We start from the raw sequence: 12,607 nt of genomic DNA on the forward strand, positions 1-12,607 counted from the left end.
CTCAATCCTTCCTGAAGCTTGTGGAAACTGTTTGAATAGTTGAAAAGAAGAAGAAGAAGCGCGCTCTTGTTCACACGCACACACAAAGAGAGACAGAAACGGAGCTTTAAGGGGAGATAATCTTCAGAGAATTATTTTATTCTCCCATTAAACCCTCACAGATGCTTCCCAAGAATCTCTGAATGAGGAGGCAGAAAACACACACGCGCGCATCGCACGCTGGCGGCATTCACGCCTCGCAATGAAGCGCACATTTGTCACGGGCCACAGCCACACACACACACGAGTTAAGATCACACACACACGCGCGCTGCAGGAGTTAGGAAGTGATGTGAAAAGACGAGCGCGGCGCTGACAGACAGACGTGTGTGATTGTAATTATCTCGATGCTTTTCATGTCACTGGGCTTGATTTGTCTATGCTGTTTCATTACATGGCACAGTGTGTACGGTGTGTGTGTGTGTGTGTGTGTGTGTGTGTGTGTGTGTGTGTGTGTTCTCGCTCCCTCTCTCTGCGCTGACATCCTAGTTCATTAATTTTGACGGTGCTGTATAAACTTTAAACTCCTCACAGCTCCCGTGTGGCTCCAACGCGCCTCCATGCAGATCAAACCCGGAGCTCTTCCCAGAGTGTGTGTGTGTGTGTGTGTGTGTGTGTGTGTGTGTGTGTGTGTGTGTGTGTGTGTGTGTGTGTGTGTGTGTGTGTGTAAGTGAGGGTAAAATAATCAATCCGACTAATAAAGGATGAAACACTGGGATTAAAAGGAAATTAAACTGAAGCGGGGGCGTCAAACTCTTCTATTTGAGCTGCTAAAAGGAGCTAATGTTTGTCAGCCTCGACAGCCGTGCTAACAGCTACATGCTAACTGATGCTGATGGTTATCTCATTCGTTTGCATGTTTTTGTTCATAACATAAACTTATGAAAAATTCTGATCTCAAGTGGGTGTTTCCATCTTGTTGCAGCCGACGCCATCTTGTTTTTGGAACCAGAAATGACCATATTTGGACAAAGGGGTGGAGTGAGGGAAGTTACACTGTTGTGCCCAAAACTTAGCAAGCTAATAAGAAGCTAAGCTAACAAGCCTAGTCTGGTTAGCACAGACAGCAACACCTGCTAATAAGTGCTGAAATATAAATAATAATGCTGTAATTTAACTTCCTGAAGACGCTGAAAGTTCTGTCAGTAAAACAAACACAGCAAGACAGATTATTGTCGGATATTCGCTTGAAAACTTCTCCGACAAACTCATCAGCTGTGTCTCAGTTCAGGGGCTGCTTCCTTCGAAGGAGACGCTGAGGCTGAACTGAAATGAGACAGTCTGGTCTGCGAAGGACTTCCTGTTTGTGACTGAGGACGAGAACAGCTGGTGATGCCGCTCCTGTCACCTAGCAACAGGTAGCTAGCAGGCTAGCTAGCAAACACAACTAGCTTATTATTTTAAAGAGGCCCCTTTCGGTTTTTCGACTGAGTTGAAACTTAAACTTTTAAAGTGTATTCCTCGGCCGTTTAAGAGGTTGCCATCTTGGCGCGCTATGAATCTTGGGATATGTTTGGCCACCCGATGGATCCTACGTGGTCGGGAAAAGCTTTTGAAGGAGCCTTCGAAATGGGACAGCCTTCGACGCGGCCTTAAAATACGATGCAGCTCCTGAACTGGGACGCAGCCATACACCAAATCTATATTGGACTCTAAGGAAACCTGTGATGTAGCTAACGTTAGCTGCTTGAGTTGTTATATTAAGAAGCAAATCTCAGCATAAGTGCAGTTTATTCACCCATCTCTCTCGATTCAGAACAGTGGACGCTCTGGTCAGAGATCGTGTTCAGTTAGCTTCCACTGGAGGTGATTTTTGTTGCTAAAACTACCATTTCAAAGATCAGGAATGCACATCAGAGCCTAAATTTATGCCCAACACAACAAAAGAGAAGTAAAATTGCAGGATGGACCAACCACGCACTCAAGTATGAAGCTGAAGAGGTCACAAGGGAGGATTAAATGCAAACACTGTCTTCGGAGCGGCCCTTCTTCTGAGCTGTGTTTGGAAGAAGAACAAAATCTGTTGACCCCAGAGACGAATGCCAAACTGCTCGAGTCAGGAACACTTCTCCAGGAAGCTGAACATAAACAAATGTGGACATGTACGCAATAAAAAGGGCAATGAAGAGGTCAGAAACCGAGTTACAAACTGCTGACGGGAACCACAAGAGTCGTGGACGGTGAAAAAGCGCTGCAAACATTTAGTCAAACTCTGATATTCAACTTCAAAAATCCCAATCCAGAAGCTGCCTTAAAGGAAAAAACAGACCCTCAGACGGTTAAACCATTAAAGTCTATTTTTAAAGACACTTCAGCCTGTTGAAATGTCACAAAAAGCCTGTTTGTGTGAGCGAGGCAGGAAAAAGAGGACACTTGTTCGGCTCTGAATCAGTATGAGTCAGAAAAGCTGCACAGAGAGCTGCACCGTATGTGAAAGACATTAAACCTGAACCTGTTGCTACGGCTCACTCACACACACACACACACACACACACACACACACACACACACACACACACACAGAGTCCATTATAGAAGTAAGAAATGAGGAGGAGAATGGAGAAGGAGGCTGTGGAGAGCAGTGAAGTAAGCTGTTAGAGCCATCAGAGGACGGGAGGATCCCCGCTGTTGTCCATAAAAGCTTAAATGTAGCAGACAGCTTAGCGAGCCGGCCTCGCTGCTCTCCCTCCGCCTCCTCTCCACTCTCACTTCTTCTTCTCCCCTTCCGTCTGCAGCATTTCAAAGTTCATGTATAATAAAAGCGAGCTGCAGGTTTTCCTTATTCAGCTGCCTCTGTGATCAAAAACGGAATCAAAGGAGTGAAGCTGAGCAACAACAAAGCGCCGCTGCACAAGTCGACGATAAATACATTCAAACAAATCCAAGAATCGACACGCCGGGGGGCAAAGGCCGAGCACGGGGCAGCGCTCCGCACAAAACATGGAGGAAATGAAGAAGAGACGAGAAGAGAGTTTAATTAGAGTCAGGAAGACTTCAGATTTAAATACGATCAAAGCAACCTGTGAACCTCACAACACACCACTCGGTCTCTGCAGGTGATAACTTCTTGATGTGAATGAACATCACTCAGAAAAGATGCTTCAATTCGTCCTGAGAAACACGAAACACTGCAGGTCTTACTGTTCGTTTCAACACTGAAGTACGACACACAAGTCGTACCGCGAGACTCGCTGAACTTGGACACATTTCTGACTATTTGATGAGGTTTGACATCAATTTGAGAGAGTATTAACTGCCTGATTATTCCCCTAAATGATAAGAATCTCTCTCTCACACAATCAGATGGATTTCTGTCCAAACTTTCTTAATCCGCTGTCGTGCAGTTTGAGAAGTTACTCACGCTTAGATTTACAGGGAAATGTTTGCAAACTAATATCTGGAGATGTTCAGAAACAGATTTATTCATTTAAATACTTTCTTGGGCCTTTTATGGCTTTATTGTAGGACAGGACAGTGGATAGTGTCGGAAACAGGGGAAGAGAGAGAGAGCGGGGGACGACACGCGGCAAAGGGCCGAGGGCGGGAGTTGAAGCCCGGGGCTGGCACATCGAGGGCTGCAGCCTCTGTAGGTGGGACGTGTGATTTAACCGCTGAGCTGAACCAACGACTCATTTTTATTTAGTTTTTCAAACATAAAAATAAACTTCTCACAGCTTGAAGGTTCCTGGTTTGAATCCCGGTTCGGACGTAGTGGGCCTTTGTTTGTGGAGTTTGCATGCAAGACATGCTTGTTAGCTTCACTGGTGACTCTGAGTGTGAGCGTGAAAGGTTGTCTCTCTTTTACCTCTTTCCCAACAAAATTAGCGCGTTGATGCAGGTTTTTCAGACCCGCTTTTAGATTGTCTCTCTTCCCATTGTCAGTGAAGTATCCTCCTGTCGGTCTCTTTTCTGCTGCGTCACCGTCTGACGTCACAAACGCGTCGTAGACAGGGTTAGTAACCAGTGAAGATGTTACGGTGGTTAGGTCTTTATTGTATCTGTTACTCATTCAGTCTGTTTATCAAACTCGGCGCAGACAAATTTGGAACGATGGTCGAGCGCTGCTCGGACGGAGACGGGCGGAGTTTGTAGCTGAGATGACGAGGAGTCGCAGAAGTTACAGACGGAGCATAGCATCACGCCGGAAAGGGGGCGGGGATTAGCGTGTCGACACGAGTTTTGTGTTCCTATCAATGCCGATCGGAGCCGAGGCGATAATTACCCGGTCGACTGCAGAGTCTTTTCTGAAAGCAGATTGTAACATTTCCTTCTAAGCAAATAAGCCGAGTGTTAGCAGGTGTTTTGAGTAGTCAGAAAAAGGAAAAGCTTAAGTGTCAGCCCTGTGATTGACGCCGCCTCTCGCCCAATGACAGCTGTGATAGGCTCCAGCTGCCCCACAACCCTGAGCAGGATAAGCGGTATAGATAAAGGATGGATTATTGAGTTCTTCTTTGCTGCTCTGAAACAGCAGCTACTAGTGAGAGCTGTAATGTAGTATATTAAAGCTGTGTAGGCGTCAAGAAACAAGTTGGGATCGGAGCATCGACTCATTTATGGTGTACTGGAGGCGAACACTAGTACGAGAACAATTCTACTAATGGAAAACTAAGCTGCTGATTGTCCCAGACAGACGATCACATTTTAAAGCTGATGTCAATAAAGTTCCTGCGACTGCGATGAGTCCCTTTATGATTAAAACATGTTTATAGATGTGCAGGCTGAAGACTGTTTGTGCTCGTTGCAGGATTATTGACTTCAGAGTCGATATTAAATGTTTTCAGCCAACTTTTAAACTTTAAATGACTTCATGTTTTCTCTCGATCAGACAGAAGGACGCGTCCGCACACGCAGACCTCCTCACGCTGTGGTGACTGATCACGAATCAGGTGTCGGGATGGATTTTCACAGAGATATTTTGCAGTTTAAAATGATGGAGAAACAACAAAACTCGAGGCAGATGAGAGAAATAGAAAAAGCAATTATGCAAAGCAGAAACTTTCAAGGCTGAAGATATTTGTAGAGAAACTTCTGTGCACAAACAATCGAGCAGCGAACGTTTAGCAGCAAAGATGGAGGCCGAACAAAGAGCAGCTTTTCTTCTTCTTTGGTCCGATCCCAGCGCAGCTCGGAGCGGCTACAAGAGCGAGTACAAAGCCTTCCAGCGCGATGAGGAGACACAAGCCACACTCCGCTGGCTTTAAGAGAAAAGAAAATACTAAAAACCACACATGAGCAGCCACTCACCCACGCCCTCCACACACACACACACACACACACACACACACACACACACACACACACACTGGCAGCCATCCTGAAACTTTTCAATCACACCACACACACATAAACACGCCACAGAACCAGTTGGCAGCTGATAAAAGTTTGCTCCAAGTCATCAACTTAGCCTCCTCTCTCTCTCTCTCTCTCTCTCGTCTCCCTCACTCTTTCTCCCTCCTCCCTTTTTTTCAGCGCTTTCATCCTTCTTGGCTCTCCATTGATTTTAAAGTTTTTCTTTCCATCAGCTTTTTTGTTTTTGCAACGTTCCCCCACATTCCTCCTATCCTTACTCTCGTGTCCAAGACTCCTTTCTTCCTCATTTCCCTCCTTCCTTCCCTCCATTTCCATCCTTTCATCGCTTAGCTCCCTCTCTCTCTCCTGCTTCGGTCCGTCCTCTTCCAGGTCTCGATGTAGGAGGGTACGTGTGCGGCCTGGTTTCTGCTCGGGGATGCCTCGATCCTTATTCTGCACTCCTCCTCGGCACTTTGGTTTGCTAGCAAACAGGAAAACGCCCAGAGGCTGCTGTGAGTGGGATGCACAACTAACGCGGTAAAGAACCCAGAGAGGAGTTTTATAAGAGTCCAAACTGAAGACATGAGTCTCTGAGAGGAAAGAAGTCGACACAGACGATTAGACATTTGATTCTACGTGTTTCAAAACGATCTCAGTTATTTTAACGTTCAATGGCGCTGAAAGGTACCGAAGAGAGAGCAGCTGTGGTGGAGCGACATAGACAGGAAGTAAAGAGAGCGAGCGTAAAGTAAAATAACACGCCTACACCTCCGTACGACCCCGCAGGAAGGCTCAGGGTTTACCTTTTAAAGGCCGAAGTCGCCTGCGCGTGTCCGTCTGCTCCGCCCTCCGACACACCTGCAGCTCTGACACAGCAGCGACGCAGCGGACTGCTCTCATTCACAGAACGACACATGAAGACGTTCTGTGAAGTCGCTTTCACGTCTCATGACAGATGCTAAAGTTGCAGACACACAGACAGCAGAGCAGAGAGACCGCCATGTTTTAATTGCGTGCAGAAACGTCCCAAACAGCAGAAGAAGAAGAAGAACAGAAACCCAGCTGAAGGGCCGATCCTCTGCAGACACTAGCTCACACGTCTCCTGGATGATGAGTGATGACTAAGAGGGTTTTTTCATATGGAAAATCCTGCTCATTAAGCCTCATCTTTTCTTCCTAGGACTTCTATTTTTGTTGCCGTGGTAACGAAACAGGTATCCAGTAGAATTTTCTTTTACTAGTATCAAATCGAAGTTTGAAATTCTGGCATCGAGACGACACCCGACCTCAAACTGTAGAGGTTAAAGCTGAGCGACGCACGGCCTGGTTTCAATCTGTTTAGGTTAAATCAGTCATTCCTGACCTGCGGGCCGCGCCCCCCTGGTGGGCTGTGAAGGTACTGCAAGGGAAAAAATATAGTTTTTAAATATTTAAAACATTTAAAAACTTTTAGGACTATCATTATGAATGCATTCATCTACTGCTGTATGAAACCGTTATTTCATTTGTAATTAATTATTTGTTAATTAGCCTCTTGCAGACTTTTAGTGTCTGTTTTCTGTGTGGTGATGACGGACAGCTGCTGTTATAACAGCGCTCTGAGAACGCATCATTTGGCCTCCGTATTGTTTATGGTCGGATGTGGGCCGCGAGATGTTCAAGTGGAGATTTTTGGAAAAGGTTGGTAACCGCCGGGTGAAGTCATGACTCAAACCACTTGTTAATACATGTGTCACTATTTGACTTCTGGCTGTTCAGTAACAGAACTTCTCCAACTAAAACAAAGAAAGGAGAAGGGACGCTGAGACCTCAGAATCCTCTGAGGTGCTGAAATAAAATGTTGTAAGCTAACTCCCAGGCGTTCTGTCCGTGTTGCAGCCCTTGGCTGCATTATCGTGGCGCCCTTCTCTTGGTCGTGTTTTCCAGAGAATGACTCGATGTGCTTTGTTTCTCCTGCATGTCCTGGGAGAGGGACCCCTCCTCTGTTGCTCCGTCTCTGAGGCTTCATCCTTGTTTCTGCGTTTACAGTTTTTATGGGTTGTTTTTCCTGATCTGACTGAAGGGTCTGAGGACAGAGCGGATCATATGTGATTTATATAAAAGTCAAATATCACCCGATTTCCTCTCTTTATTCATCCATTCTTCCCGCTTCTCTTTCTGCATCATTAAGGCGGTGGATTAATGAGCTGATGATTGTCACACATAACGACAAAGATGGACACACACTGAGTTTTGGCACGACCGAGGAGATGTTTCCCATCTGTCTGTGTGTGTGTGTGTGTGTGTGTGTGTGTGTGCGCGAGTGTGACAAAAATGGAGTCCAGTCAAACACATGCACCTCACATGTTACACGGTGATACAATTCTGGGACAGAATCCAAACACAACAGCATGTCAGCCACACACACACACACACACACACACACACACACACACACGCGGGGTCTGAACCATGTGTGAAACAGCAGCAGCAGCAGCAGCAGCAGCGTGGTGAGGTAAGTGAAGAAGTGATGAGGAAGATGAACTCCTGATATAAATCATGGTGCAGTTTGACTGATGTTACTCTCAGAGGTCAGAATCGACTCCGTCTGCTGAGAGCTCGAGCCAGCGCCTCGGCCGGCGTTCAATATTTTAAGAACAAACACTTCGTCGCTTTCTGAGAGTCTTTGTGGTCGTTTCTGTTTAACGAGTTGTAACTTCCTCTTCCTGTTGAAACTCCACACAGGGCGACTGTACCTGGACTGAATCAATGCCTGTTTTTGACAAAATTATTGGGTAACCTTGCTGTATCAATATTCTGTGATTATCTCTAAGTGTAGTCATTTTCATTGTTAGTGATTTCATGTTGGACTCAAACTGCGCTAATACCAGAGCTGCATTTTAAGCAGGAAGTGCTGGGTTAGCGTTAGCAGTGCTTAAACCAGGGGTGGCTTTTATTGTGAAGGTCACAGGAAATGAACGTAACAGTCACTGCAGTACAGAGAGTGATCTGTTCAATCGCGTCAAAATAAGTCGCATGTCAGTTAATTCCAAAACGTTCTCAAGTTGTTTCCCAAGTCACTAAAGACAAGTTCAAGTCCTGCTAGGAGAAAGTTACCGAGTCATTTGTGACGAGTCTTAACGTAAGTAACAAGGGACACTTAGGACATGTCGAGGAAGATACCAAGTCTTTTTTGTGGCAACATTTTGAGGGAAGTACCTTCTGCATTTGAGACGAGTCTCAAGTCAAGTCCCAAGTCATCTCACACCAAGTCAAGAGTCAGGTTTGTAAAGACAAGTCCAAATGCAATATCAGGTCAGGTTTTCAAAGCTATTCCCACGTAAATCAAGACAGCCCCAAGTCTTAACTAAACAAGTCCCAACTAAAGTCTCCAGTCAGTGGACACAAGTCAAACATCAAGTCTTTTCAGAGAGATTTCTAGCTCCAAGTCTCGTCTTAACAAGTCCTAAGTGAGAACCAAGTCGAGCACAATATCAGCTGTTTAAGCAAGTCTAACCAAACTGAGACATGTCCATGTTGGGTCTCCTGTCGTGTCATGCCAAGTCCCAAATCACTTTCAAAGTCTCGGCATAACGAGTCTCAAGTCAAGCTCCGAGTCATCTCCATGTATCAAGTCAAGAATCAAGTTTGTTACGACAAGTCCAAATGCAATATCAAGTCTTTTCAAAGCATTCCCAGGTAAATCAAGACGGTTCCAAAGTCTTGTCTAAACAAGTCCCAACTTAAGTCTCAAGTCAGTGAAGACAAGTCAAACATGGAGCCTTTTCAGAGTGACTAGGTCCAAGTCATGTCTAAACAAGTCCAAAGTGAGAATCAAGTCAAGTACCAAGCAAGTATTCAAATATAATTGTAAAGCAAGTCTAAACCAACAGAGACATGTCCATGTTGGGTCTCCTGTCGTGTCAAGTCCCAAATCACTTTCAAAGTCTTGGCACTACGAGTCTCAAGTCAAGCCCCAAGTCATCAAGTCAAGAATCAAGGTTGTTACGACAAGTCCAAATGCAACATCAAGTCTTGCCTGTCCTAACTAAAGTCTCAAGTCAGTGGAGACAAGTCAAACATGGAGTCTTGTGAGAGCGATTTCTAGGTCCAAGTCATGTCTAAACAAGTCCCAAGTAGGTACCAAGTCAAGCACAATATCAACTGTTAAGGCAAGTTTAAAACCAGTTGAGGCATGTCCGTGACGAGTCTCTTGTCAAGTTATTTAAGACAGTCGAGATCAAACTTTGAGTCTTGTTATGACCAGTCCCAAATAAATCTAGTCCAAGTCTTGTCGAGTCCCTGGTCAAGTTCAACGTTCTTTGGGATTCCTGAGAGTCGTCATAAGCCAATGAAAGTCAGCTGCGAGTCTTTTATGTCCATTAATTGATTTTGTTACTTACTGAGACCTTTTAAAGCATCAGCCAAAATGAAATACTACAGGTTTCTTGGCTGTGCGACGTCTGCTTGGCTTTGTGTGATTTCTTTTCTATTGTTCCAGGATTTCAAAACTTGAGGCCTGAATGTTTTCACTCTAACGACTGAAGTCAAGACAAATTAGGTCTCTACGCAGACGAGTCACAGAGCAGTCAGGTCCCAGAGGAGTGCCAAGTCCTCATTTTTGTAAGTCTCCAAGCCTCAAATCTCACGTCTACAGCCCTGCGAGTTTATATTTAGTGTTTCTGGGTTTAGTTTCAGGATAAGATTTCAGATTTCTAGCCCAGAGTTGTAATTACAGTTGAGGTTAGGGGTCTGAATGTAGACAAGGGAGCATATTTGAGCTCATATGACATTTGCCGTATTTGTTCAGGAGGAAAGATGTGAAAACGCTGCTGACAATGAACCAACCAGAGAAGAGAAAATCAATTTGAGCCGGACACGAGTTATCAGTCGGAGCCGGTTCACCTCAAATATGAGGGGGATGAACGATTCGACCCGGGGAAAGTAAAATCTTCAAACTAACTCGCGCTCTCACACACAGAAGACTTCTGTATTTGCTTATATAAGATTTGAGGGAGTGACAAGGTACAAGCTCCCATGGAAGGCTGAGAAAATAGAGCAGTTTATGGGAACAAGAACTATTTAAAAAACACACATTGTATAACACGACGGAGAGGGAATGAGATATTGAGAACATGGAGGCAAGAGGGAAGCAGTGATGGATGGCAGACAGACAGGGAGATGTGGGAACACACACACACACAGCGCTGACACGCTTTAATGTGAGTTGGCAGACTGTGAGCGGACAGAAGCAGATCATAGAAAGCAGCCATTCAGATCAGACGAGCATTCAAATCGAGCGGTCACACTGGAAGGATTCAGCTTGGTCTAGTTTCTGCCGGGCCATCGGGACATTTCTGGACTGAAATTTGGGCAAAATTATTTCACAAATTGACAGGTTTAATGTGTCAACGTCCAGTCAATGTTTCTGCCCACAAATCTGGATTCTCTGCAGCTTCGAAAAGCCTGTAAAACAATAAATGTTCACTCATGCGGGGCTGTAAACCGAGGAAGAAAAAGCCTCGAATGGCCACAACAACCCTGCAGGCAGCAACAGAGACCGAGGTATTACAACCATTACCGCGCCGGATAATCTGTTTGTGCTTACTCGATCTTCCTGATGGTGTTGTAGAAGCCTTCAATTGCTCGAAAATGTCTACCAGACCAAACAGAGGAAAATGGATCAGTCCATTTCAGAACGCCGGAGCAAAACTCAACCCGTCTTTCTGCGTAACACCACTTTAATGTCTGTGCACATCAAAAATACATAAAGAAAGGTCATAAAGAGAGGTCATTACTGTACTCCCAAATGGCTTCTTGCTTTAAGAGGATGTCTGGCAGATAAACACAAACAGGAAAAAGACTGCACACAGAAACTTGAAAAACAAGTCGCTGTACATCAACATCCACTTAAACAGCCGCGCTGTCACAGAGCTTCAGCGGTTAGTCGATTAATTTGAGTATCAATCCAAACAAGATGTCAAACATTTTCTGCTTCCAGCTTCTGATATGTAAGTTTACACTTTTTTAAGAAAGGAAGCAATTTAAAGTCTCACTTTAGGCTTTGAGACGTTCTGATGAGCTGTTATATTTATTGACACTTTATAAACGATCAATCGATAATGAGAATAATAGTTAGGAGCTGTTACAACATCTTTAAAACTTGGTGGAATCAAAATTCATCCAACCAAACGTGCTTTGTTTGAAATTCTAATGAACAACACTTATTCTTCCTTTTTTACCTCTTTATTTATTTATTTATTTATTTATTTATTTGTATTTTTTTGTTGATTTGGTGTTGATAGTGTTGCTGTTGTTGGGTTGTCCTTTTTTGTTGTTCTTTATTTCTTTCTTTATTCTTTTTTTTAACTTAAATTTAATATAAAAATTGCAACGTACTAAAGAAACAGCCGTCTGGAATGATGAAACTGTAATTATTGCAATAAAGTATTAAAAAACCAAAAGATCCAAACACATGAGCACTTTAAGGTTGGAGGAATGTCTCTGAACGGATGCACAAAGCTGGTAGAATATTTCCATTGGATGGAGTCGTTCAGCCTTTGGGGTTGAACAGTCTGATAATGTGGCTTGTCCTGTAAACTGTATGATGCCATGTCTTTCCCACACCCTGATGTGTACAAAGCTACATCAAAGCCGGGTGTGGTCGCACACACCCCACCCAACGAACCCAAACCTGACCACACCCGGCCGTGGTGTTTGCTGAGTTGGACAATAAGGCCCGACTCTTTCATGGGAAACAAAAGAATCAAACCGACTGATGAGGACGTGAAAGTCACAGCAGGCGAACTCTTTTAGTGGTTTGTTCAAAAGGTCCAAATAAACCAATAAAATGGTGATTTCACATTAAACTCATAGAAGTTTTTCCCTCTTTGAATTGTAGTTTTATTGGTAAACACAAACACCTGTTCAGGGAAACTAACCGGGGCTGGCTAACTTTGTAAAGAAACTCAAACGCAGACAAAATGGCCGCCAACAGGCCAACAAAACGTCTTAAAATCTGAAGTTTCGACGGTCAGAATGGTTCAAAAATGGGTAGTTATTTTAAACTTGTTCTTACGTTCTGTTTGCTACAATGAAAACAACAATACAAGATGCCACCTCGGAGCAAAATGGACAGAAGTGGACCCCAGGCCAGTCAGGTTGCGACATGTTGTCTAACTTCTGGTGCATCTGTCCTAGAGATCTACAGCCTGTTTGTGCGTATACAAAGGTCTTTGTATAATTCATTATCCACCTGAGGTTGACATCTACATCGCTGGAAGCTGAACTCCCTTAATCC

At 44.4% G+C, this 12,607-nt stretch overlaps 1 protein-coding gene across 1 annotated transcript in view; it reads right to left on the minus strand.

The window, feature by feature from the left end:
* Positions 1-12,607, minus strand: part of LOC138599219 (plexin-B2-like) — a 180,961-nt gene that overhangs the window by 91,114 nt on the left and 77,240 nt on the right. The window lies entirely within an intron of this gene.

The sequence above is a fragment of the Semicossyphus pulcher genome, unplaced genomic scaffold (assembly GCF_022749685.1).
Source record: "Semicossyphus pulcher isolate SPU_LCO1_2020_fin unplaced genomic scaffold, fSemPul1.0.p SCAF_20, whole genome shotgun sequence".
NCBI classification, from domain to species: Eukaryota; Metazoa; Chordata; class Actinopteri; order Labriformes; family Labridae; genus Semicossyphus; species Semicossyphus pulcher.